This window comes from Balaenoptera acutorostrata, chromosome 20 (genome assembly GCF_949987535.1).
Source record: "Balaenoptera acutorostrata chromosome 20, mBalAcu1.1, whole genome shotgun sequence".
Classification (NCBI taxonomy): Eukaryota; Metazoa; Chordata; class Mammalia; order Artiodactyla; family Balaenopteridae; genus Balaenoptera; species Balaenoptera acutorostrata.
In genome coordinates this window covers 48,352,796-48,379,801 of record NC_080083.1, presented here as the reverse complement: position 1 = coordinate 48,379,801, position 27,006 = coordinate 48,352,796, and the positions used below count along the sequence as shown (strand labels likewise).

General features: G+C 42.1%; 1 long non-coding RNA gene across 2 annotated transcripts in view; it reads right to left on the bottom strand.

Annotated features, from left to right (window-relative positions):
• Window positions 1-219: 219 nt before the first annotated feature.
• Window positions 220-27,006, bottom strand: part of LOC130706024 (uncharacterized) — a 64,206-nt gene continuing 37,419 nt past the window's right edge. The window contains exons 2-4 of one of the 2 annotated variants that reach the window (XR_009006448.1): window positions 3,659-3,780; window positions 2,785-2,985; window positions 220-280 (exon numbers count right to left, since the gene is read on the bottom strand). This is a non-coding gene — a long non-coding RNA (uncharacterized LOC130706024). Of the gene's footprint in view, window positions 281-2,616; window positions 2,986-3,658; window positions 3,781-27,006 lie in introns of those variants that run through there. The other variant, XR_009006447.1, reaches the window with a different exon arrangement.

Sequence of the window (27,006 nt, the reverse complement as noted above, 5' to 3'; positions counted from 1 at the left end):
GAAAAAAAGAAAAAGTTATCTTACAGTTTCTGTGGTTCAGGAATCCAGGAGCATCTTAGCTGGGTGCCTCAGACTTGGGATCTCTCACCGGCTACAGTCAAGATATCGGAGGGGCTGCAGTTGTTTCCAGGCTCCACGGGGGGAGGATTACTCACGTGGTGGTTAGCAGACCTCAGGTACTTGCTGGCTGTTGGCTGGAGATTTCAGTTCCCTGCTACGTGGGCCTCTCGGTAGGTCAGTTTACAACATGGCAGCCAGCTTCCTTACAGTCAAAGAGCACCTAAGGTGGAAGCCACAGCCTTTTTTAACCTAAGCTTAGAAGTGATGTCCCATCATTTTGGTCATATTTTATTCATTAGAATTGACTTACGAGGTCCATCCTGTACCAAAAGGGAAGGGATTCCATGAAGGGCATGGAGACCAGTAGGTGGGGACCATTGGCCATTGCAGAGGCTGCTGACCACAATAACCAGGTATGCTTCCAGGATCCAAGGTGGCAGAGGGGAGAGCAAGGGCGCCTAGGAAGGGGCAGCTTAAGGGAGGTGATAGATAAATATGAGGAAAAGAAATATAGTAGCAGAGAAGAGAAAGAGAACCTGGTAGAGTGGGAACAGAGAAATGGTGGAGGAAGGGAATCAGGGAGTTGGAATGAAGGACATAAGCTGTAAGAAAAGAGAGAAAATAGTTCCTAGGTTTTGGCACCAAAAACAAACAAACGAAGTGAAAATAGGATGAAGGATGAATTGGGCGTGGAAACAGGGGAAGAGAGCTGGGAAGCAAGTAGCAAAGAGCTCAAGCAGACAGTGTAAGAGCCATGAGGGCACAGGGTCTTGTTCTTCAGATCCCCACAGAGCCTTGCACTATCTTGAGCAGGTATTCAAAAAACTCTGTGGCACCAAACATTTACTTCTCCTGAATCCAATGAGAAATTCTGCTGCTTTATTAACTAACTTCATAGGAAGTGAGAAAAGACTGGCTCTCTCCCCCCCTCAGCCCAACTCTTGACTCCCTGTTTGACTCTGGGTCAGTGACTTAACCATTCTGGAATGTAGGATCCTTATCAGCAAAATAGACAGGTTGGCTGGATGATCTTTAAAGTTTTTTCTAGCTCTGAAACCTCACAAATTACATATCAGGGACTAGAATTAGGAGTCAGAGTAGAAAAAGTCCATGGATCTGATACAGATACAGGCTGCCACTTAGATCTGATACAAAACTGAGCTGGATTCCATTTTACCAAGATGGTAGTCCCTCAATATGCCTCTCAAGGGAAGTTCAGCTCCACTCTTTTGTGGCATCTGTGTGCAATAGAGACTCCATGAGCTTAATTCTCCTCAGCACCAAGATCCCCATCTGATGCTATGTTAGGAACTTAGACTCATCAACCCTCAAAACAGTAGGAAACCAACCAGGGCATGATTGGTTCAGCTGCCAGAGTGCCATTAGGGATAAAGACAGGAGCAGGAATCACCAGGAACACGAGGGTCCAGGGCCTCCAAGATATGGGAGTTAGGATGCCTGGATTTAATCACTCTTTTCAGTTGTCAGTGTTTGGAGCTGGTACCTATGAATAAAGGACAGCATCCCATACCTCTGTTTGACCCCTGCCCTCTTGGGCAAGTTACAGGTGGTCTGCCTGCCACACCATGGTCCATGAGGTACCCAAGGATATACAGGCACTTTCAAAAAGCATCTAAGATTAGCCTTTGCTAATCATGGAAATCCACTGATGGTAGAATAAAAACAATCTTGAGAATAAAGGCTGTATATATTTGCTTCCATATCCTCCATCCACTGAAAATGATGGATGGGAACATTTTGAAAAGGCTTGATATTAATCTATTGGTTGTGGCCACTGGTTCCATTTCCTAGTATTTCTGTATAAAGAAAATATTTTGAAGGAAATACTTCACTTTCCTAATAATAAGTCTCTCAAAACCTTTTTTGATTTGCAGAAAATGCATCTAGAAGACACTTACCAATAAAAAAGAGTTGTTGTCGTGACTCTCAGGAGCAATGGAGAAGCCACCTCCTCACACGTATTCTGAGAAGCTAAGTGTAGCAGATGTGCTGGTGTCCTGCCCACAGCCATTTACATTTCAGCCACTTACATTTGGCTTGGCTTCCAGCTGCCAGCATTTACCATCCAAGAGCTTTCTTGGATTTCGATAGCCCCTGCCCAAGTAGAAGGTATAGCGCTAGGATATTATCACCCACCCGCTCCCCAGAAGCAGCCCTCCAACAGTGACTGAAGGAGCCAGTATATAAACACCCCAGGTTCTTCGCCCTCAGGTGGCACAAATCTGAGGTGTGTCTTTCCACTGTTTCCTAGAGATTCCCCCTCAGGACTGAGCGTCCCTTGCCTAAGTAGTAACCTGCTCCATGACATACCTTGTGTTGACTTTCCTTCCCTTCCCACTATCAATTCCCTCTCCTACTGGTGTTTCCTGGCATGAACTCCCTAATAAACCATTTGCACTTAAACCCTTATCGCAAGGTCTGCTTCTAGGTGAACCCAAATTTCTGCTAGGGCAATAGGAAGGAACAGAAAAAAAAAATAAAGACTTATTTAAAAGAAGGATTTCTGAAGGGGTGTGCTCCCCTGGTGCATTTAAGAGTTTGTTTACCGCTCATTACCTTCCTTTACAGAAACGCTGTGGGATAGATTAGGTAAGAAGTGCTGCCAGCGAAAAACCGGCCAGAAATGAAGATGAAGCATCTCTGAAATGGTCATGGAGGTTGCTAGGAACATTGACTCGATTTACAAAACTTCTGTTTACTCACGACTTTCCTGGTAGGAGAAAGGCAGGACGCCTGTAGTGATAGCCAACTGCAGCATCCCTAGAGACGCATGTCCACGGAGTCTTCCGGAAAAACACACTGGGGACAAGGGGCTTTTCAGAGGAGGCGGTGCTGGAGCTTGGCGGTACCCACACTGGATTGTCTGGTTTTCCTCCAGCAGCATTTGGTCCCGAGGCTGCCCCGCTGCAGAGGAGTGGGGGCAGGGAGAGCCGAGACACCAAAACTTGAAGGGCAGCTGAATAGGAAGCAGCTTACAGCATGTGGGCTCAATTTTCCTCAAAAAGCTCATAATATAACTGTCAAAAATGGCACTATGAACCCAAATTATAAGATAATTATGTTCAGTCCCAAATTGAACACAATAAACGTTATTTGCTCACAAGCCCTAGCAACCATCTCATAAGGGGGAGAAAAATACTGTACAAAAACAAAATGTAAACTCGCAAGGCAGTAATAAAACAGGCACACAACTATTCATTTCAAGTCTATTTTGAAAAGCCTTTGATAATACCAGTAATTCCCCATAAAGCTCATATTCTCCTGCCACAATTCCCTTCTGGAGATAGAAAAAGGTTTTGCTGTTCTACAGTCATTCCATTTAAGGAGATAAAGTCCACTTTCTTTCCCAATTTTAAATGTTTTTCATTCTTAAAAAAAAGTTAAAGAAATCCCTAACCACCTCTATCCAGCTAAGCCTCCCACCTAGGCAGGGCTCAGTGGCTGTATCCATGTGACTACTTCTTGTTTCGCACAACACAATTCATTCAGTGGTCTTAACAAGGTGCTTAACTGGAGTCCAAGAGCCTTGTCCACAAGGTACTGAAACGTTCCCCAAAACGTAGAAAATTCAACCAACCGTCTGCCCATTTCTAAATACTCTGAGGCTTCTGAGCACGCAGGCCAGGTGGTCTCCCTTTCACGTCCTGGCTGACACGAGGGAGGCTGAGCAACCCTTCCGGGCACCACTGGCAGGTGTACCTACAACAGAGGAAGGAAGGGGTAGGGGCTCGAGACACACCTTTGGTTGTAAGAACAGAAACCTACTTAGACAAGTAAGAGGGCGATGGTTATATCATCTCATGGACCCCGAGGAAAAGCTGGGCAATCGGGCCTCGGGGAGAGCGGGAACCAGCAGCAGTTTTGGTGGGGGAGTGAGGTGGCAGGGAAAGGACAGGCAGGGCTGTGTGCAGGGACAGAGGCCCCTAGAAGGGACTGGGCATGTGGGTAATTAGTCTCTTTAATACAGGAAGACAGAAAGGAAAAGAAAGAAGAACAGAAGTTGGGGAATGAAGTAAAATAATAGGAACCAAAGTGAAAAGGAAGATAAGCGTTAACTGAGGAGTGAAGAAATGTCATCAACAAATGTTTCAGCCAGCAGTCAGCAGCTTTCTGGTGCTAAAGGTCAGCCCGTCCCCTTCAATCAATCAACTAAAGCTTAGACTCTGCCTACTGTCCGAGCCCCTTCATGGATATGCATGTACCCACAGCTAAAGACTCCCCTGATTTTGTTGTTTGGAGAGACACTTCTTTGGGAAACCACCCCAGTGTTCTCCTTATTTGCTGCAAGTAATAATAAACCCTTCATTCTCCCAGGGCGGGGGTGGGGGGATCAGCTGTCCCTAATGTAGAACCAGCTTGTGTAGTACGGCAAATACAAAGCCCTTCTAATTTACCCACATTGGTCATTCTGATTTACATGATTTATATTCTGATTTTACGGACTAATTGTAAAGAGAGAAAGTTGTATTCATTGAAAGGATGTGTATGATCTTGGTGAACTCCATGTACTTTTCACGCTTCAGTTTTAAAGCTTTAATAACTTGGCTTAAACATACAATAGACATAATTCATACTTGTATTTGGGGCACACTGATGTTTCTTGCTACAACTGATGTGAACATCAGTTTGCTTCACTAGGTTTATCTTAACATATATGGCATCAATTCTTTGTCCCAAGGTGTATGCCCTAAACTTTAATAAATCGTTGCTTCAATTCCACTTCAACTTTATCAGAAATGTTTCCTGAACACCTATGATGTTAAAAGCACTGTGCTAAGCACTTATGTTGTTACAAAGTCGAATAAAACATACATAGCCCTGTCTTTATGGATCTTGTCATTTGAAAGTGGAGGAAGTGAGTGGAAGGGGAATTAGGCACAATCAGACATATACACCAGTGACTATAAGACAAGACTATGTCTATACTACTCTACCCAGCAAGGCTCTCGTTCAGATTCAGCAGAGAAATCAAAAGCTTTACAGACAAGCAAAAGCTAAAAGAATTCAGCACCACCAAACCAGCCTTACACCAAATGCTAAAGGAACTTCTCGGGGTTGGGGGGCAGTGGAGGGGAGGCCACAACTAGAAACAAGAAAATCACAAATGGGAAAGCTCACCAGTAAAGGCAACATAAATAGTAGGAAATCACCCACACACAAATATGATATCAAAACCAGCAACTGTGAGGAGAGTACAAATGCAGGAAATGGGAATTGCATTTGAAATTAAGAAACCAGCAACTTAAAACAACCTTGTATATATACAGACTACTGTATCAAAAACCTCATGGGAAATGCAAACCAAAAAACTACAATAGGTACACAAACAGAAAAGAGAAAGCAACCCAAACACAACACTAAAGATGGTCATCAATCCACAAGAGAACAAAAGAGGAAGGGAAGAAAAAAGAGCTAAAAAACGTAAAACAATTAAGAAAATGTCGATAGGAACATATATATTGATAATTACCTAAATGTAAATAGATTAAATGCACCAACCAAAAGACACAGACTGGCTGAATAGATACAAAAACAAGACCCGTATATATGCTATCTACTAGAGACTCACTTCAGACCTAGGGACACATACAGACTGTAAGTGGAAAAAGATATTCCATGCAAATGGAAATCAAAAGAAAGCTGGAGTAGCAATACTTATATCAGAAAAAATAGACTTTAAAATAAAGACTGTTACAAGAGACATGGAAGGACACTGCATAATGATCAAGGGGTCAATCTAAGAAGATATAACAATTGTAAATATATATGCACCCAACATAGGAGCACCTCAATATATAAGCCAAATGCTAACAGTCATAAAAGGGGAAATAGTAACACAATAATAGTGAGGGACTTTAACACCCCACTTACACCAATGAACAGATAATCCAGACAGAAAATTATTAAGGAAATACAAGCCTTAAATGACACATGAGACCAGATAGACCTAACTGATATTTATAGGGCATTCCATCTGAAAGCAGCAGAATACACTTTCTTCTCAAGTGCACATGGAACATTCTACAGGAAAGATCACATCTTGGGCCAAAAATCAAGCCTCGGTAAAATTTAAAAATTGAAATCATATCAAGCATCTTTCTGATCTGACCACAATGCTATGAGATTAGAAATAAATTATAGGAAAAAAAATGTAAAAAACACAAAACATGGAGGCTAAACAATATGTTACTGAACAACCAATGGATCACTGAAGAAATCAAAGAGAAAAAAAAAATACCTAGAGACAAATGACAACAAAAACACGATGATCCAAAACCTATGAGATGCAGCAAAAACAGTTCTAAGAGGGAAGTATATAGCAATACAGTCCTACCTCAGGAAACAAGAAAAATCTCAAACAACCTAACTTTACACCTAAAGCAACTAGAGAAAGAAGAACAAACAAAACCCAAAGTTAGTAGAAGGAAAGAAATCATAAAGATCAGAGCAGAAATAAATGAAATAGAGACGAAGAAAACAATAGCAAAAATCAATGAAACTAAAAGCTGGTTCTTTGAAAAGATAAACAAAATTGATAAACCTTTTAGCCAGACTCATCAAGAAAAAGAGGGCAAGGGTGATGGCTCAAATCAATAAAATTAGAAATGAAGGGGCTTCCCTGGTGATGTAGTGGTTAAAAATCCACCTGCCCATGCAGGGAACAGGGGTTCAATCCCTGGTCCAGGAAGATCCCACATGCCGCGGAGCAGCTAAGCCCATGAGCCACAACTACTGAGCCTGTGCTCTAGAGCCTGCAAGCCACAACTACTGAGCCTGTGTGCTGCAACTACTGAAGCCTGCGTGCCTAGAGCCTGTGCTCTACAACAAGAGAATCCACCACAAGGAGAAGCCCACTCACTACAAAGAAGAGTAGCCCCCACTTGCTGCAACTAGTAAAAGCCCGCATGCAACAATGAAGACCCAATGCAGCCAAAAAAAGAATAACACATTTACAGATGAAAAAGAAGTTACAATGGACACCACAGAAATACAAAGGATCATAAGAGACTAGTATAAGCACTATATGCCAATAAAATGGATAACCTAGAAGAAATGGACAAATTCTTAGAAAGGTACAACATTCCGAGACTGAGCCAGGAATAGAAAATAGAAACAGACGAATCACAAGTACTGAAATTGAAACTGTTATTAAAAAACTTCCAACAAACAAAAGTCCAGTACCAGGCGACTTCACAGGTGAATTCTATCAAACATTTAGAGAAGAGTTAACACCTGTCCTTCTGAAACTCTTCCAAAAAAATTGCAGAGGAAGGAACACTCTCAAGCTCATTTTATGAGGCCGCTATCACCCTGATACCAAAACCAGACAAAGATACCACAAAAAAATAAAATTACAGGCCCATATCACTGATGAACACAGACACAAAAATCCTCAACAAAATACTAGCAAACTGAATCCAACAACACATTAAAAGGATCATACACTGTGATCAAGTGGGATTTATCCCAGGGGTGCAAGGATTCTTCATTATTTGCAAATCAATCAATGTGATACAACACATTAACAAACTGAAGAATAAAAACCATATGATCATCTCAATAGATGCAGAAAAAACCTGACAAAGTTCAACACCCATTTATGATAAAAACTATCCAGTAAATGGGCATAGAGGGAATATACCTCAACATAATAAGGGCATATATGACAAACCCACAGCAAACATCATTCTCAATGGTGAAAAACTGAAAGCATTTCCTCTAAGATCAGAGACAAGACAAGGATGTCCACTCTCGCCACTTGTATTCAACATAATTTTGGAAGTCCTAGCCACAGCTATCACAGAAGAAAAAGAAATAAAAGGAATCCAAATTGGAAAAGAAGAAGTAAAACTGTCACTGTTTGCAGAGGACATGTTCCTATACATAGATAATCCTAAAGATGCCATCAGAAAACTACTAGAGCTTATCAATGAATTTGGTAAAGTTGCAGGATACAAAATTAATATACAGAAATCTCTTGCATTCCTATACACTAATAATGAAAGATCAAAAGGAGAAATTAAGGAAATAATCCCATTTACCACTGCATCAAAAAGAATAAAATACCTAGGAATAAACCTACCTAAGGAGGCAAAAGATCTGTACTCAGAAAACTATAAGATACTGATGAAAGAAATCAAAGATGACACAAACAGATGGAGAGATATACCAGTTCTTGGATTGGAAAAACCTATATTATCAAAATGACTATACTACCCAAAGCAATCTACAGATTCAATGCAATCCCTATCAAATTACCAACAGCATTTTTCTCAGAATTAGAACAAAAATTTTTACAATTTGTATGGAAACACAGAAGACCCAAGTAGCCAAAGCAATCTTGAGAAAAAAACGGAGGTGAAGGAATCAGGCGCCCTGACTTCAGACCATACTACAAAGCTACAGCCATCAAAACAGTATGGTACTGGCACAAAAAAAGAAATCTAGATCAATGGAACAGGATAGAATGTCCAGAGATAAACCCATGCACCTGTGGTCACCTAATCTATGACAAAAGAGGCAAGAATATACAATGGAGAAAAGACAGTCTCTTCAATAAGTGGTGCTGGGAAAACTGGACAGCTACATGTAAAAGAATGAAATTAGAACACTCCCTAACACCATACACAAACTCAAAATGGATTAAAGACTTAAATGTAAGGCCGGGTACTATAAAACTCTTAGAGGAAAACATAGGCAGAACACTCTCTGACATAAACCGCAGCAAGATCTTTTTTGATTCACCTCCTAGAGTAATGAAAATAAAAACAAACAAATGGGACCTAATTAAACTCAAAAGCTTTTGCACAGCAAAGGAAACCATAAACAAAACGAAAAGACAACCCACAGAATGGGAGAAAATATTTGCAAATGAAGCAACCAACAAGGAATTAATCTCCAAGATATACAAACAGCTCATGCAGCTCAATATCAAAAAAACAAACAACCCAGTCAAAAAAATGAGCAGAAGATAGACATTTCTCCAAAAAAAGACATACAGATGGCCAAAAAGCACATGAAAAGATGTTCAACATTACTAATTATTAGAGAAATGCAAATCAAACTACAACGAGGTATCATCTCACACCAGTCAGAATGGCCATCATCAAAAAAATCTACAAACAATAAATGCTGGAGAGGGTGTGGAGAAAAGGTGAACCCTTCTACACTGTTGGTGGGAATGTAAATTGGTACAGCCACTATGGAGAACAGTATGGAGGTTCCTTAAAAAACTAAAAATAGAGCTACCATATGATCTAGCAATCCCACTCCTGGGCATATACCCAGAGAAAACCATAATTCAAAAAGATACATGCTCCCCAGTGTTCATTGCAGCACTATTTACAATAGCCAGGACATGGAAGCAACCTAAATGTCCATTGAGAGAGGAATGGATAAAGCAGATGTGGTACAGGACTTCCGTGGTGGTGCAGTGGTTAAGAATCCACCTGCCAATGCAGGGGACATGGGTTCAAGCCCTGGTCCAGGAAGATCCCACATGCCGCGGAGCAACTAAGCCCATGTGCCACAACTACTAAGCCTGTGCTCTAGAGCCCGTGAACCATAACTACTGAGCCCAAGTGCCACAACTACTGAAGCCCATGCACCTAGAGCCCGTGCTCCACAGCAAGAGAAGCCTCTGCAATAAGAAGCCCACGCACCGCAACGAAGAGTAGCTCCCGCTCTCCGCAACTAGAGAAAAAGCCCACATGCAGCAATGAAGACCCAACGCAGCCAAAAATAAAAAATAAAATAAATAAATTTTTTTAATTAAATAAAAAAGATGTGGTACATATATACAATGGAATATTACTCAGCCATAAAATAGAACAAAATAATGCTGTTTGCAGCAACATGGATGGACCCAGAGATTGTCATACTGACTGAAGTAAGTCAGACAGAGAAAGATATCATATATCACTTATATGTGGAATCTACAAAAATGGTACAAATGAACTTATATACAAAACAGAAATAGAGTCACAGATGTAGAAAACAATCTTATGATTACCAGGGTGGAAAGGGGAGGAGGGAGGGATAAATTGGGAGATTGGGATTGACATATACACACTATTATATATAAAATAGATAACTAATAAGGACCTACTATATAGCACAGAGAACTCTACTCAATACTCTGTAATGACCTATGTAGGAAAAGAATCTAAAAAAGAATGGATGTATGTATATGTGTAACTGATTCACTTTGCTGTACAGCAGAAACTAACACAACATTGTGAGTCAACTATACTCTAATAAAAATTAAAAAAAAAAAAAGAGTAGATAAGACTATTACCTGCTTCAACCCACATTCTTTAAACCTCTTCCAGCTCTCTGATCAGTGCCTTTGTCCGCCCCTCATCTGTATACCTCCCAATCTTTCTATCTACATCTTACCCATCCTTTCCTGCTACTCATTCCATAACCATACCCTCTTGTGAGATCCCTCCTGTAGCATGTGATCTCTTTGGAACCTCTGCAGCCTTTGTGTAGTCCAGTGTGATGGAAGTTATCACTGGAGGTTAAGTGGTGCCTTTAAGATACCCTGAGTCAACAGACTCTGTGAACATACCCCAGGGAGACCCTGAACACTGGGAATCTGCCTGAGCTGCTGGGCGCCCACACCACTTTTGCTACTCAGACACTTACTCTGCTCTCACTTCTGGTTTCATTTGGGACTTCACGTTTCTGGTTCCTCCCATAAGAGTTCTCCATGCTTTGATCAGGCTGGAGAGAGAGTGTGTATGTGCACACACAAGTGTACCAAAGGGGAAACGATAACTGATGGGTTTGCCTTCATTTCTTCTCTTGCCTTCTTGTCCTCAGCTGTCTCTTAAAAATTCAGGTGCGGGACTGCAGGTGTTGAGGGGCTCACACACCTCCATCAGCCCTGCCCCTGGAGAGAGGCTTGGCCAAGGACAGGATGAGCCTGGTGCCTGTGGAGATACTCTGTGGTTGGCCTCACAGGAGGGTGTATCATGCTGGAAACCCTGTCCTTGGAGATTTGGGTCCTGTAGCTCCTGCCTTCGTTCCCTCTGCCCTGATTCTGACGGTGATAGGCATCAGTGCTTGCCGATTACTCAAGGATCCTCACAGGACACCTCTGACCCGCAGCCCAAGTTCCATGGGGGTAGTAATAAACTCTTACTGCTTTGGAAGTGCAGCCCTCAGCTCAGACCCTGACCAAAAGCAGGTGATCCTTAACAGAGGCTGAAGGACAGGTTTTACCAGAGTTCCCATGCCCAAACTTGAAAAGCAAGTTCAGCTGCCCCTTTACTTCACTCACGTGGGGTTCCATCCTATTCTTGAGAAAAGGTCAAATGCTCTACCTCTTTAATGACTCTTAAGATCGCCGTGTGGCCTAGTGGCCACTGGCTGCTGGTCACTGAGGCTGACCAACTATGCCGGTTTGCCTGGGACTTGGGATGTTCAGTGCTAAAACCAGGAAAAGTCCCAAGCAGCCAGGGACGAGTTGATCAGTTTTTCAGAACTCTTGCTGTATTCAAAACCCTTGTATGTACAGGATAGTTTGTCCCCCGAGACTTGGATGGGGAAGGAGCAAGGAGGACTAGGAATTTTCATGACCACCATGTACCTGGACTGTATTCTAAGTCTTGTCAAAGTGGGATTTTGACAGTTATTTGTAGGTTGAGGACTGTATGACTGGTCCAGAATTGGGCCATGGACCTGGAACAACCAAATTTCCCTCCACCATCCACTCCTTCCTGCAAGGTCATGAGGGAAGCTATACTGAGGATGAAGTGAGGCAAAGGGACACTTACTGTGGCTGGCACTTTGGCCCCAAACCCTATTGTCAAACTCCAGTGAACTGGCTTGAGTCACTGATAGGGCTTCCTCTGGCTGAATCAAAATGAAAGCACAAATCCAAACCTCAGGTCAAACCACGCCAATGTGAGGAAAAGCCATGCCAGCAAAGTCACCTGTGAACAGAGCCAAAGAAGAAGGCAGGGGTACGTGAGAAAAAGAGTACTTGCCCCAATGGCCAAAACCGGGCGGGTCTCATAGCCAGGGCCCTGGGAATACCAATTGAGCCTGACACCAGGACTTCTTCTACCCATCAACCCCCTGCAAGCACTGCCATCCAAAATCGGATAGTGACTGGGTCTCCAGGCCATGCCTTATTTTTCTGGAATCCTTATAGGCACAGGATCCAAAGAGAGACTATGCATGTGCTCTGGGATCTTTAGCTATTTTTAAAGTTCTATCTCTATGTCTATGGCCCATTAAAATGCCCTGATTTGACCAATTTATTGAGCTTGCCTCCTTTGTGGGGAGATGAGTTTTCCTCTGCTTTGGAAACCATTATTGTATAAGTATTCACAGGACTGGTGGCTAAGAGCCCCGAGCTTTAGTATTTTTAAAGATATCTGTGATTGGCTTAAGGTGAAACACTGAACTTCTCAGTTTCCTTGCCTATAAAATTGACTGGAGTAAATTTTGGGTACTAAGGTTTCTTCCGGCTTTATGATTCATCTCTCTCTCTCTCTCTCTCTCTCTCTCACTCTCACACACACACACACACACACACACACACTTACTCTGCATTATTTCTGGATGTTAACTCCAAAAGCCATGCCAAACTATATTAGAGCCTGAGGTAAAAAGGAAAAATCAGTAGTACTTATCCTCTATTTAAATACTGATATTTTGTTCATGGGTGTTTTTGCATTAATTTGGATTTTAATGCACTATTTAAAATCTTGACTGCTTGGGACTTCAGGCAGTGGTTAAGAATCTGCCTGCCAACACAGGGGACATGGGTTCAATCCACATGCCGCAGAACAACTAAGCCCGGGAAGATACCACATGCCGCGGAACAACTAAGCCCGTGCACCACAACTACTGAGCCTGCGCTCCCTAGAGCCCACATGCCGCAACTACTGAGCCCATGCACCGTAACTACTGAAGCCTGCATGCTCTAGGGCCCGCGTGCTGCATCTACTGAGCCCCCGTACTGCAACTACTGAAGCCCACACGCCTAGAGTCCGTGCTCTGCAACAAGAGAAGCCACCGCAATGAGAAGCCCATGCACCACAATGAAGAGTAGCCCCTGCTCACCGCAACTAGAGAAAGCGCACGCACAGCAATGAAGACCCAATGCAGCCAAAAATAAAAATAATAAAAGATTTTTTTAAAGTTATGACCATAGAGAAACTAATCGTCATGACAGATCATTTAAAAATAAATAAAATAAATCTTGGCTGCTGGATTTTTGGTACCCCCTTAAATTGTGTGCCCAAGGCAAGGCCTCACTTGCCTCACCCTAGTTCCAGCCATGTTAGCCCCTCTCTCCCCCTGGGTGATGAAGGAAGAGGGACTGCCACAGACAGGCAGAAAGAAGAGACTAATGCAGGTCGCTCTACGAAGTTACCAGGGCCAGTGGTAAGGGTTATTTTATTATCGGTAACCCACCTATAATTTCCAGTTGTTTATTTTGTTTCCCCCAGACTAACAATTCTTTGAGTATGGGGACCCTCATATCTTTTTTTTTTTATTCCTGCCCCCTGCATACCAAATGCCCAGCACAGAGTTAAGCACTGAATTATTAGAACAAAATGACAAGACACACACTGAATTCTAGACTTCACACCCACCCTTCTCTTGATCTTCCAGAATATGACTATCTGTCATTAAAATTATTTTTAAGTTCAGACAATAAAAACACAAGCAGCTGGAAAACCAGAAACGTGAAACAGTGGCATAGGCGCAATGTTACCAGATAACAGAGAAAGAAATTTGGGTTTTATTCCTTGATTTTTTCTTGCAGAGTCAAGAGGAGCAGAGGGAGGTAAGACCTAGACAAACCAGCCTCATGGGACTAAGATGATTCCAGAACGTCCTCACTCTGAGGAGGGTCACCATTCTTTGACCTAACAAACCAAAGGACGCCTGTTACCCACTGGCTTGCGGTAGGATCTGCAGGAAAACCTTCTAACCGCACTCACCGGGGCTTGGGGTGGAGCGCAAAGGACTTAGTATTGCAATAGGATCTGTGAAAAGTCTGCATTAGAGGACATTTCAAAGGAATTTTATTTCTTTTAATTAGATGCATTAATAAAGACTAATAGCTATAAAAATGGATACGTGCTGAAGTGCTGGCATGCCTTTATCAAAGTAAATAAGTGATGATTGGCGTTTGGGTGCTATTGTGAGGGAAGGCACTGAACTGTATTCTCTACTTATTTGACCGCTAATTGGCTGTGTGCCCTTGGGCAAATCGCTTGCCCTCTCTATGCTTCATTTTCTTTATCTGTAAAAGAAGGTGTTGGACTATTTGGTCCAGCTGCTAAGATCCCCTTCTACCTCTGGTATTATATAGGAGGGGCGCTATTCAAGGGCTGAGGGAAAGTTTGTTTGTTAAATATTCCCTCCTGTTGTCTTTCTGCCCTGTTGGCCTTTTTTCATTGGGAGTGTCAAATTCTTAATTAGTATGTTTCCAACCATGAAGAATACAAAGCTTTACTGTACATCTGGTTTTGGTTTTTTGCTTGTTTGTCTTTGTACATTTGGGAAGAATGGAGGTTTACCTTTTAAAGCAGAGAAATAGAGCTCGCTTAGGAAATCAAACTGAAGTCACACCCCCCATGAAAATGAAATGGAAGCATGAAAGGTCCTGAAAATCTGGGACGCCATGCAAGGAAAGAACAAGAACCGTGTTGGTATTTTTTTAAAAGATTCTCATTTTATTTGCAACATCTTTGTGCTTCCTTTATGGATTGCTCCATCTTTTTCAACTCTACAGTGAGCTATTTTAAGACTCTGTTTTCCTTCTCTACAGTAATACTGTTCAGATAGGCAATTTAATTGTCATCATACTTTTTCTTAGTCTTTCAAGACCTTTCATTATGGTGAAATAATTTTAGGCACACCAAGCACAGATCCATTAAATACATTCCTTATTTCACTAGTGAACTATTGTGGGTGGTAAAAATTAATTTCATTCCACCCATGATACTCACATATCTGTTCAATTTTTATAGCTGAGAAATGAAGGTTGCAACTAACTGAAGGCAAATGAGAGTCTCCTCTTAAAATGTTAAGTCTGTTGTTTCATTTATGCCAAGATGTATCCGAAGGAAAAAAATCTATAAAAATACTTCACAAAATGAAAATGGCCCAACAGTTCCAATCTCAGGGTGGATGCTGCAGAAGTTTTCCAGCCTGGATATGCTTAGGAGTTAGAAGGCCCCTGTGTTAATGCACTGGAAGAAAATCTGAGCAGATGTGTTTAAGCTCATCCCAGTGGGCAAGTCATTTCCACGCTTGCATGGTACCAACAATATCAAGGTCCTGGGTTAAATCGCCACTCAGCTCAGCCAATGTCACTCAATTCCACAGCTCAGGCTGTGGCCCTGACACCTCCCTGCCATTTCACACACCCCTATGGGAGGTCACAAATGAGAAGGGTAGGGGATGTGGAAGGAGTCAGTCAAACCCTTCCCTTCCAAGCTCAGGTCCTACTAACGAGGGCCAAGGAAGCCACCCTGACATTCGAGGGACAACACAGCATAACAGTGACGGGTCAGACCCATTAACTCTGGTTGGAAGGTGCACTGAAAAGGAAAACAGAAATCATCCCATCACACTGACAACAATAACGATCCCATTGGTAAGGGGTGTGGGTGCGGGGGATGTGCCTTTAGAGAAAAAGGGCAAAAGCCAGAGTTCTCTTTAGGGGGACAAGACAAGTGTCACAAGGCAAGAAAGGTCTGAGCACTGTCCCTGAAGATAACTACTTACAGAACCACCAAGGGCCTTGACTAATGTGAAATTGGGACTGACTGGTAAGTGCTTCCTTATTCACAACAAGTCCCTTCAGAGCCAACTCTGATTTACTTAACATCAGTGCCTCAGGTAGAAGCAGCGGTGTGCCGATTTTTCTTTAGTCAGATTTAATTCCAGTTTCTGCCTTCAAATGTGCGCAAACTGCTCCAAAGGGTGCCACGAGCCTGGTGGTGCTTGAACCCCGCTACTCTTTTTGTTTTTTTTTTTTTTTAAGAAATTCACGTTCTTTATTTATTTATTTATGACTGTGTTGGGTCTTCGTTTCTGTGCGAGGGCTTTCTCCAGTTGCGGCGAGTGGGGACCACTCTTCATCGCGGTGCGCGAGCCTCTCACTGTCGCGGCCTCTCTTGTTGCGGAGCACAGGCTCCAGACGCGCAGGCTCAGTAATTGTGGCTCACGGGCCTAGCTGCTCCGCGGCATGTGGGATCTTCCCGGACCGGGGCTCGAACCCGTGTCCCCTGCATTGGCAGGCAGATTCTCAACCACTGCGCCACCAGGGAAGCCCCCGCTACTCTTTTTTCCTTCATCTCTTATTCTGCACTCCTTTCTCGTTTCTCTCCACCTTTCTTCCTAAAACCCAAATGGTTGACCGACGAGAGGACACGATCACTGATAAGAAGACAGTCTAAGAGGAAACAAACAAAAAGCCCCCAAGTCACGTCCTGTGGCCCTGACATAAGTACTCAGGAGAGTCTGATGGAGTTCATACCAACGCTGAGTTTAGGGCTTAACAACATAACCAGGAAGATCACTGATGACTTTAAAGAAAAAAATGAAGAAAAGAGCAATGAGAAGGCAGTTATATTTATTTTTTCAGTCTCTAAAAACCATGATTCAATGTACTTCCATTTATACACTCACACACACACAACCTGATACCTTTATTTTTTTTTTAATATATTAAATGGCAGCGAGCCATGTTAGACTGCAGAGAATTATAAGTGGAGTCTGCCTTAAAAAAGGGAAAAAAGAAGCTTTCTCTCAAGTGACAGTAAATTGGATAAATGCTATTTTTAGATGAAATATATCTAACTAATGTCCAGATGTGATTCTACCACATGAAGAGAAAAATGAATCTATCTAAAGCACTGAGCTGTACTTGAAAACATTTTGTAAAGATTTCTGGTAATAACGATTTATCATGGAAAGGCTTAGACACATGGTACTGACCAGCAGCCTCTGCAGCAGTTCCCTTGGGAACAACATCTGCACACATGGCTTCAACATGTAGATAATCCCAAGGTTTACATTCCTGATTTAATTGTTACTAACTCTCTGGGCTTGCAACTCATTGGCAGTGTATCTCCACATGAGCAGAGAGGAATAAGGGGAGGAGAACACACGAATCAGGATTTCTGTGCTCAGCCAGTGGGGTGCTCAGATGGCTGGTGTCACGAGAGATCATCTGCTTGTTCAAAGGATGCTGCTTCTGCTCCAGACATTTTTGGACATCCTACTCATTCACTCAACAAATATTATGTAAATGACCTCTTTTTTTTGGCCTCACTGTGCGGCTTTCAGGATCTTAATTCCCTGACCAGGGATCGAACCCATGCCCACTGCCATGGAAGCTCAGAGTCCCAGGCACTGGACCGCCAGGGAATTCCTCCAACAAATATTATTGAAGTGCCTACAGTCTTCAAGCTGAGCATCAAGTGATGAGCAGAGCAAACACAGCCTCTGCCCTCATGGTTATAGTCTAGTGGAATTTCTTTTTGGCCCGGATTACAAGTTACAAGAGAAAAATCAAATCTTATTACTCTGGTGACACAAACAGTGGTGCCACGTTTGATCATGGCCTTTGCTATTGTGCATGACCCTGAATCACGTCTGGCCATTTGAAAAGTCAATCCCTGGAATATAGTCACTGAAGATGTTTAAAATAACATGACATTGGCTTTAAAAGAAGAGTTACAAACAAATCGCTGGGCAGTGGCATCGTCACTGGAATAAAGGCATGGCCTCTCCAAGTGATTCTCTCTGCTGTTTCTGCTCCTACAAGGGAGTGAGGATGTCTGCCTCGGGACAGCAGAAAGGTGGCAGGTGGAGCAAGTAAGGCAGGTAAAGAATCCCTGGATAGAGGAGGGAGTACAGCTCTTATTGGGGGATAAAAGCAATAAATGAGGGGAGCTTCAGAGCTGAGCCCAGCTGGTTAGAAAACCTTGGCCAAGTGTGCAATGGAATCCATCAAAAAAACTAGATGGGGAATCGCAGGAACTGGCCTCACCTAGGGCTGGGGAAGGAAGTGGCTTCATGGGGCCATGGGCGTGTCAGGCACTTCTACTCTTGGTAGGAGTGGCCACAACTACCTTAAAATCTTCCAAGACTGTCTGATTGGCCCCACCATTGTCCCAAGAAGAGGATGAAGCCACCTAAGGATAACTATGTCCTCATTATGGACAGTCAATAAAAGGTTAAGATGGAACAGGGACTAATGACTTTATTTGACATGACTTTCTAATGATTTCTTAAATATCCAGTAGCTATGTGAAGATGCATACATACGAAAAAAATCCTCTTTTTATAACTGACAAATCATATGCGCCATTTTGCAGTTTAAGTGGTTTTTATTTTCCAGTAGTAGAGATGGATTTGCATGTAGCCCTCTAAACTCTCCTACTCGAAGTCTCTCGCAAGTAGCCCACTCCGCAGAGAACAGCTGAAACCTGGGGTGTGCCTCGTAGGCATGAGATCGAGTCATTGAAGATAACAGACCTGCAACATCAGTTTCACTCACATTACCCTCTACAGCTCAACTAACCAGGACAGGCCAGAGTTGGCTTCCTTTCCCTCCTCCAGAGCCACCCCACTGGGATAATCTTTTAAGCCAGAAATATACTTATTGTGTGCTTCCTGGCACCTTGGGTGACGCTACTCCCCTGTAGGGACTCTAATGGAGTTGATCTCTTGATCTCCACCCCAATGCCCTGCTTTACACCGATGGTTTTAAAATATACCTCAAGTAAAGCAATTATACTCCAATAAAGATGTTAAAAAAAATAAAAAATAAAATAAAATAAAATATACCTCAAATATACATCTATGGGATGGCCTGGTGGGTAGGATCAGGCTTTCCCACTTGGGTACATATATTTTTTTAAATTAATTAATTAATTAATTTATTTTTGGCTGCATTGGGTCTTCGTTGCTGCGCACGGGCTTTCTCTAGTTGTGGCGGGCAGGGGCTACTCTTCATTGCAGTGCGCGGCTTTCTCATTGCGGTGGCTTCTCTTGTTGCAGAGCACGGGCTCTAGAGCTCAGGCTCAGTAGCTGTGGCGCATGGGCTTAGTTGCTCCGCAGCATGTGGGATCTTCCCGGACCAGGGCTTGAACCCCTGTTGCCCACATCGGCAGGTGGATTCTTAACGACTGCGCCACCAGGGAAGTCCCTAGAGCTGCTATTTTTTTTAAAAAAAATCAGTTTCCTAAACTGGTCTCCCTGCAAGATTTTGTTAGATAAAACAAAAAATTCGGAGGAGGTTCTATTATACATATTTAAAGAAAAAAAGCTGGGGTGCTTGAAATAGCTATTCTAGACCAAGAGTCAGCAGTCATTTCAACCATATATGGGATGAACAGGGCTAGACAATGGGGTAAGCAAATTCCTTCTGTAGTCTGTTAAACCCAAGGCACGGACAAGAAAGAAAAAAACATGGGAAATCAATAAAAGAAGAGGGAAGTCAGAGAAAGAAAACGATTAATTGCTGTAGTAGTGGTTTGGGGCCTTTCTCCCCAGAAAATGCACACTTACACATATTCACATAATACTTTGCAAACCATCCATAAGGTTCTGTGGACTGTGGAGTCCCTCACCTAGGGCCCAGGTTGAAAATCTCCATGGGAGGCCTCACCCACAGCAACAACCTTAAGTTACCCTATCAGTTACATAGTGTACCTGCTGTGAAGGCAAAATTCTGGATTCTTCATTTTTCTTTAATGCCACTCTGATCATTTTTCCTAATTATCCTCATATGGGTGCTGCTATGAACCACAATGAACCATACCCAAAGTTTTGGACATGGGCTTTCAAATATTTTGCTCAGGATTCATCTGATTTAATAGGCTTTATCAGCTACTCTCCAATCTATATCTATAGATCTCTAATCAAAAGAAATAACATAACCTGTCAGCTTCAGGTGAAGTCTACCACTTGCCAAATGTGTTTCAACACTTGTCATATAAATAGCTCCCCTTAGAAGCATAAACAATTGAGGTTTTTGCTGGAGACATCTAATATTACTTGGTTATTTTAACAGCACTAGCCTCCTGGTGTCGTCCTTAGGCCTCGATGGTTGTTAATGAAACTTTTAATCAACCTTCTATTTAGAACCCTAAGACCAAGTAATCCACCAAGTTGTTACCCTATTGTGCTTGATCATTACCCAAAATAATCACTGCGTTTCTGGCCATCCATCCTCTCTTGCACTAACAGAGTAGGGTTTAATTCCAGCACAGACTTTTCCTTCTGAGTTCCAGACTCACATGTCCAGTGCCTTGTATGTCCCAGACACCTTAAACTCAACATGCCTAAAGCTGGACTCTTCTTTCCTCCAGATCGACTTCTCCACCTGTCAACTTGCACCTACCACCATATAAACCATGCTTAAGACAAAGTTATTTGGACATCTTCCTTCTTCTCCGCTCTCACATCCAATAGGTGATAAGGTCTTAAGGAGTCCACCTCCATAGCCAAGCGCTTTAGCTCAGGTCTCCATCTTCCTTCTGGATTACTGCAGCAATCCCATTGGACTTTTAGCCCCTCTCCCCTCAATATGTTGCCAATGACCTTCCAAACTTACAAATCTGATCTTGGAACCATTTCTACTTAAAATCCTTCAGTAGATTCCCCTTGCCTTCAAAATACAAACCAGACTCTTTAGCATGGAATTCAAGGCTGTACCTGTGCTGCCCTTCACTCCCCCAGGCCAGCACCCAAAGCTTGGACCCAGTAAACCATGTGCTATTCCTCTGAATAGGAAAGGGTGATCAAGAGGGAAAGGCCATCTTTCCTCTTGCTTAACACCTATGCGTTCTTCAAAAATGCATGGAATGTTGACACTGGCACTATGTTGCTGTTGAATGCACATTTTATCATTTCTAATCCTCCCAACAATCCCTTGGGACTTGCAGAATTTGCTGAAAGTCACACAGCTAATGAGTAGCTAAAACAAAGATTCAGATCCAGGGCTGCTTGATTCCAGTGCATATAATCTTTCCATGAAGCCAAGACGCCCCACTTCAGAGCTGCACTCAGATGTCTTCTTCTACAGCCACAACACCCCCCCACCCCGCCCAGCCCCACATCTGGCCTGTTCTTAAAGCACCCCACCTGGGCTTTCCTCTAACTGCCTCAGTAATATGCAGTGCAAGTGTTCCTGAGTCTCTGTCCTATGTTGTGAGCTTCTAGTTGGCAGAAGTTGGGCCTTTCAATTAGAAAAGCATACCTGTTCACAGAAGCTAAAATTTAACTAATATATCAGACTATGAGTAGACCCACCCCCCACCCCCAGTCCAGCTTCTTACAAGTAACCAATGTTAACCTCCTTGTATAACCTTCCAGAAATGTTCATGACTATGGAAATATGCATACAAATACTCTTTCCACCAACAAATGGGCTCATACTGTATATACTTCTCTGCAATTTGTTTTCTTTCCTTAAAACTATATCTTAGACATTTTTCTACATCAGTATGTGTAGATCTACATCTTTTTTTATAGAAATAAATCCATGTATACTACTTTCACAATTCATATAAAGGAATAAAACTCACTGTTTAAAGGTTATAAAGTTAGTGTGGAAAAGAAAAAAAAGTCTAGCAATGTGCTGTTTACAAGAGAAACACCTAAAACATGAGGCAGAAAGATTAAAAGTCAAGGGATTCACTCCTACACTCTTGGTGGGAATGTAAATTCGTGCAGCCACTATGGAGAGCAATAAGGAGGTTCCGTAAAAAACTAAAAATAGAGCTACCATATGATCCTGCAATCCCACTCCTGGGCATATATCCAAAGAAAACCATAGTTCAAAAAGATACATGCACCCCAATGTTCATTACAGCACTATTTACAATAGCCAAGACATGGAAGCAACCTAAATGTCCATTGATAGATGAATGGATAAAGAAGACGTGGTACAGGGCTTCCCTGGTGGTGCAGTGGTTGAGAATCTGCCTGCTAATGCAGGGGACACGGGTTCGAGCCCTGGTCTGGGAAGATCCCACATGCCGCGGAGCAACTGGGCCCGTGAGCCACAGCTGCTGAGCCTGCGCATCTGGAGCCTGTGCTCCGCAACAAGAGAGGCCGCAATGGTGAGAGGCCCGCGCACCGCGATGAAGAGTGGCCCCCACTTGCCACAACTAGAGAAAGCCCTGGCACAGAAACGAAGACCCAACATAGCAATCAATCAATCAATCAATCTTTAAAAAAAAAAAAAAAAAGAAGACGTGGTACAGAACTAGAACAAAAAATTTCACAATTTGTATGGAAACACAAAAGACCCCGAATAGCCAAAGCAATCTTGAGAAAGAAAAACAGAGCTGGAAGAATCAGGCTCCCTGACTTCAGACTATACTACAAAGCTACAATCAGAAAGACAGTATGGTACTGGCACAAAAACAGAAATATAGATCAATGGAACAGGATAGAAAGTCCAGAGATAAACCCATGCACATATGGTCACCTTATCTTTGATAAAGGAGGCAAGAATATACAGTGGAGAAAAGACAACCTCTTCAATAAGTGGTGCTGGGAAAACTGGACAGCTACATGTAAAAGAATGAAATTAGAACACTCCCTAACACCATACACAAAAATAAAATCAAAATGGATTAGAGACCTAAATGTAAGACTGGACACTATAAAACTCTTAGAGGAAAACATAGGAAGAACACTCTTTGACATAAATCACAGCAAGATCTTTTTTGATCCATCTCCTAGAGAAATGGAAATAAAAACAAAAATAAACAAATGGGACCTAATGAAACTTAAAAGCTTTTGCACAGCAAAGGAAACCATAAACAAGACGAAAAGACAACCCTCAGAATGGGAGAAAATATTTGCAAATGAAGCAACTGACAAAGGATTAATCTCCAAAACATACAAGCCACTCATGCAGCTCAATATCAAAAAAACAAACAACCCAATCCAAAAATGGTCAGAAGACCTAAATAGACATTTTTCCAAAGAAGATATACAGATTGCCAACAAACACATGAAAGAATGCTCAACATCATTAATCATTAGAGAAATGCAAATAAAAACTACAATGAGATATCATCTCACACCGGTCAGAATGGCCATCATCAAAAAATCTACAAACAATATATGCTGGAGAGGGTGTGGAGAAAAGGGAACCATCTTGCACTGTTGGTGGGAATGTAAATTGATACAGCCACTATGGAGAACAGTATGGAGGTTCCTTAAAAAACTAAAAACAGAATGACCCAGCAATCCCACTACTGGGCATATACCCTGAGAAAACCATAATTCAAAAAGAGTCGGGGTTTCCCTGGTGGCGCGGTGGTTGAGAATCTGCCTGCCAATGCAGGGGTAAACGGGTTCGAGCCCTGGTCTGGGAAGATCCCACACGCCACGGAGCAACTGGGCCCGTGAGCCACAACTGCTGAGCCTGCGCGTCTGGAGACTATGCTCCGCAACAAGAGAGGCCACGATAGTGAGAGGCCCGCGCACCACGATGAAGAATGGCCCCCGCTTGCTGCAACTAGAGAAAGCCCTCACACAGAAACGAAGACCCAGCACAGCCAAAAATAAATAAATAAAATTAAAAAAAAAAAGAGTCATGTACTAAAATGTTCATTGCAGCTCTTTTTACAATAGCCAGGACATGAAAGCAACCTAAGTGTCCATCAACAGATGAATGGATAAAGAAGATGTGGCACATACATGCAATGGAATATTACTCAGCCATAAAAAGGAACAAAAGTGAGTTATTTGTAGTGAGGTGGATGGACCTAGATTTTGTCATACAGAGTGAAGTAAGTCAGAAAGAGAAAAACAAATACCGTATGCTAACACATATATATGGAATCTAAAAAAAAGAAAAAAGAAAAAAATTATCAGAAGAACATAGGGGCAAGATGGGAATAAAGATGCAGACCTACTAGAGAATGGACTTGAGGGTATGGGGAGGGGGAAGGGTAATCTGGGACAAAGTGAGACAGTGGCATGGACATATATACACTACCAAACGTAAAATAGATAGCTAGTGGGAAGCAGCCGCGTAGCACAGGGAGATCAGCTTGGTGCTTTGTGACCGCCTAGAAGGATGGGATAGGGAGGGTGGGAGGGAGGGAGAAGCACGAGGGAAGAGATATGGGGACATATGTATATGTATAACTGATTCACTCTGTTATAAAGCAGAAACTAACACACCATTGTAAAGCAATTATACTCCAATAAAGATGTTAAAAAAAAAAGTTAAATAAATAACGTAAAAAAAAAAAAACAAAGAAGATGTGGTGTATATATACACAATGGAATACTACTCAGCCATAAAAAAGAATGAAATAATGCCATTTGCAGCAACATGGATGGACCTAGAGATTATCATACTAAGAGGAGTAAGTCAGAGAAAGACAAATATCATATGATATTGCTTATATGTGGAATCTAAAAAAAAAAAGATACAAATTAACTTGTATACAAAACAGAAATAGACACAGAGACATAGAAAATAAACTTATGGTTGCCAAAGGGGAAAGGAGGGGAAGGATAAATTAGGAGTTTGAAATTAACATATACACACTACTATATATGAAATAGATAATCACCAAGGACCTATTGTATAGCACAGAGAACTATACTCAGTATTTCATAATAACCTATAAGGAAAAAGAATCTGAAAAAGAATATATATGTGTGTGTGTATAACTGAATCGCTTTGCTGTAAAACTGAAACACAACATTGTAAATAAGCTATACTTCAATAGAAAAAAAGCACAAAAAAAGGGGGAAAAAGACCAATAAAAGACAAAACAAAAAAATGTTCTAGAGAGCTATTTAAAAAAAAATTCGAGGGATTCATTGAATAAAATAAGAATTCATGAATCTGTGTGTGTGTGTGTGTGTGTGTGTGTGTGTGTGTGTGTGTGTGTGTGTGTTTAAATAAATAAATGGAGGAGAAGGGAAATTTCTGCCTTACAGAAAAAAACTAACCAGTAAGTATGGGAGGAATGTTGGAAGTAGAAAACTGCCATTTGGCAACCATCATAGTAATAACTGATTCAAGCAAGAATCATTAATTTTTACTAAAGGGTAAACATTTGAGGAATAACAGCTTATTTACAATTGTCTCAAAATCTCTCTCCACAAGAAAGAATGAATTTACAAATTACAAAAGGAAAAATAAGAACTTTCCAATGAAGATATTGACAGGCACCACCCTAACCCAGTGATCTAAATTAGCAGCACAATTAATGTGCACATCATCTGATATCAAGCACTAAGAAGGACACAGCATTACTTCTGGGGTAGTTCTGTCAAAACATATAACCTGAATATCATCATGAATAAACATCACACAAACCCAACTCAAGAGACATTCTGCAAAATAACAGGCCAGATCCTTCAAAAATGTCAAGTTCATGAGAGACAATGAAAGCACTGAGGAAGCATTTCAGATTTAGGGTAGCTAAAGAGATGTAACAACAGAATGCAACCTGTGATTCAGGACTTTCTTTTGCTATAAAGGACATTACTGGGACAAAGCTCAATGGCATTCCAAAATTACAAATCTGATCTTGTAACCACTTCTACTTGAAATCCTTTGATAGATGTCCTTTGCCTTCAAAACATAAAGCAAACCTGTTAGCATGGAATTTAATACTCTTCGTAACCTGTCCCATCTGTAAATACTTCTGTATGTATCTCTAAGCAATGACTTTCTTGTTGTTGTTAATGTAGCCATAATTTCAGCCAGGGCTGGATGTGGGAGCTATCGGAGACCCAAGCAGAGCCTGTGTACCAGCCCCCACCATCTGGAAGCACAGGGGTGCCCTTGCTATAGATGAGCTGAATTCTGGATCTCTAAGAATGATGCTAGTTGGTACTTTTAACCCCCCTTCCCTCCAGGTGATTAGAGTGTGTAGTTGGCCCCTGCCAACCTCTCCATTCTCCTCTCCCACCCTCCACTCTTGAGCTCTGTGAGATCACAAACTGTAATTCTGGGGACCCTCAGTTTTTTGGGGTTTTTTTTTAATATATTTTAATGTATTTTTTATTTTTGGCTGCATTGGGTCTTCGTTGCTGCACGCAGTCTTTCTCTAGTTGCGGCGAGCAGGGGCTACTCTTTGTTGTGGTGTGCGGGCTTCTCATTGCAGTGGCTTCTCTCATTGCAGAGCACGGGCTGTAGGCACGCGGGCTTCCGTAGTTGTTGCATGTGGGCTCAGTAGTTGTGGCTCACGGGTTCTAGAGCTCAGGCTCAGTAGTTGTGGCGCGTGGGCTTAGTTGCTCCACGACATGTGAGATCTTCCCAGACCAGGGCTCAAACCCGTGTTCCCTGCACTGGCAGGTGGATTCTTAACCACTGCGACACCAGGGAAGTCCCATCTGGTTCCTTTTTGCTTAATAATTCCTTCTTCAACTCATCTCTCCCCTTCCACATTTCACTGTAAGTATTCAGGAGGAACCAAGCTTTTCCTTCAATAGTTTCCTTAGAAATCTCAGCTAAGTATCCAATTTTATCATTCACAAGTCCTACCTTCCACAAAACACTAGAACACAGTTCAGCTAAGTTCTCTGCCAAATTATAACAAGGATCGCCTTTCCTCAAGTTTCCAAACACCTGTTCTCATTTCTATCCCAGATCTCACCAAAATCACTTTTAACATCTATGTTTCTAGCATGCACCTCAAAACTCTTCCAGCCTTTACCCATTACCCAGTTCCAAAGCTGCTTCTACACACACAGGTGTTTGTTACAGCAGCACCCAACTTCTCCGTACCAAAATCTGCTTTAGTCTGATTGGGCTGCTATAACAAAAGATATACCATAGACTGGGTGACTTAACCAAAATTTATTTTCCCACAGTTCTGGAGACTGGAAGTCCAAGGTCTAAGTACAACAGGGTCAGTGTCTGGTGAGGGCTCTCTCCTTGTGTTG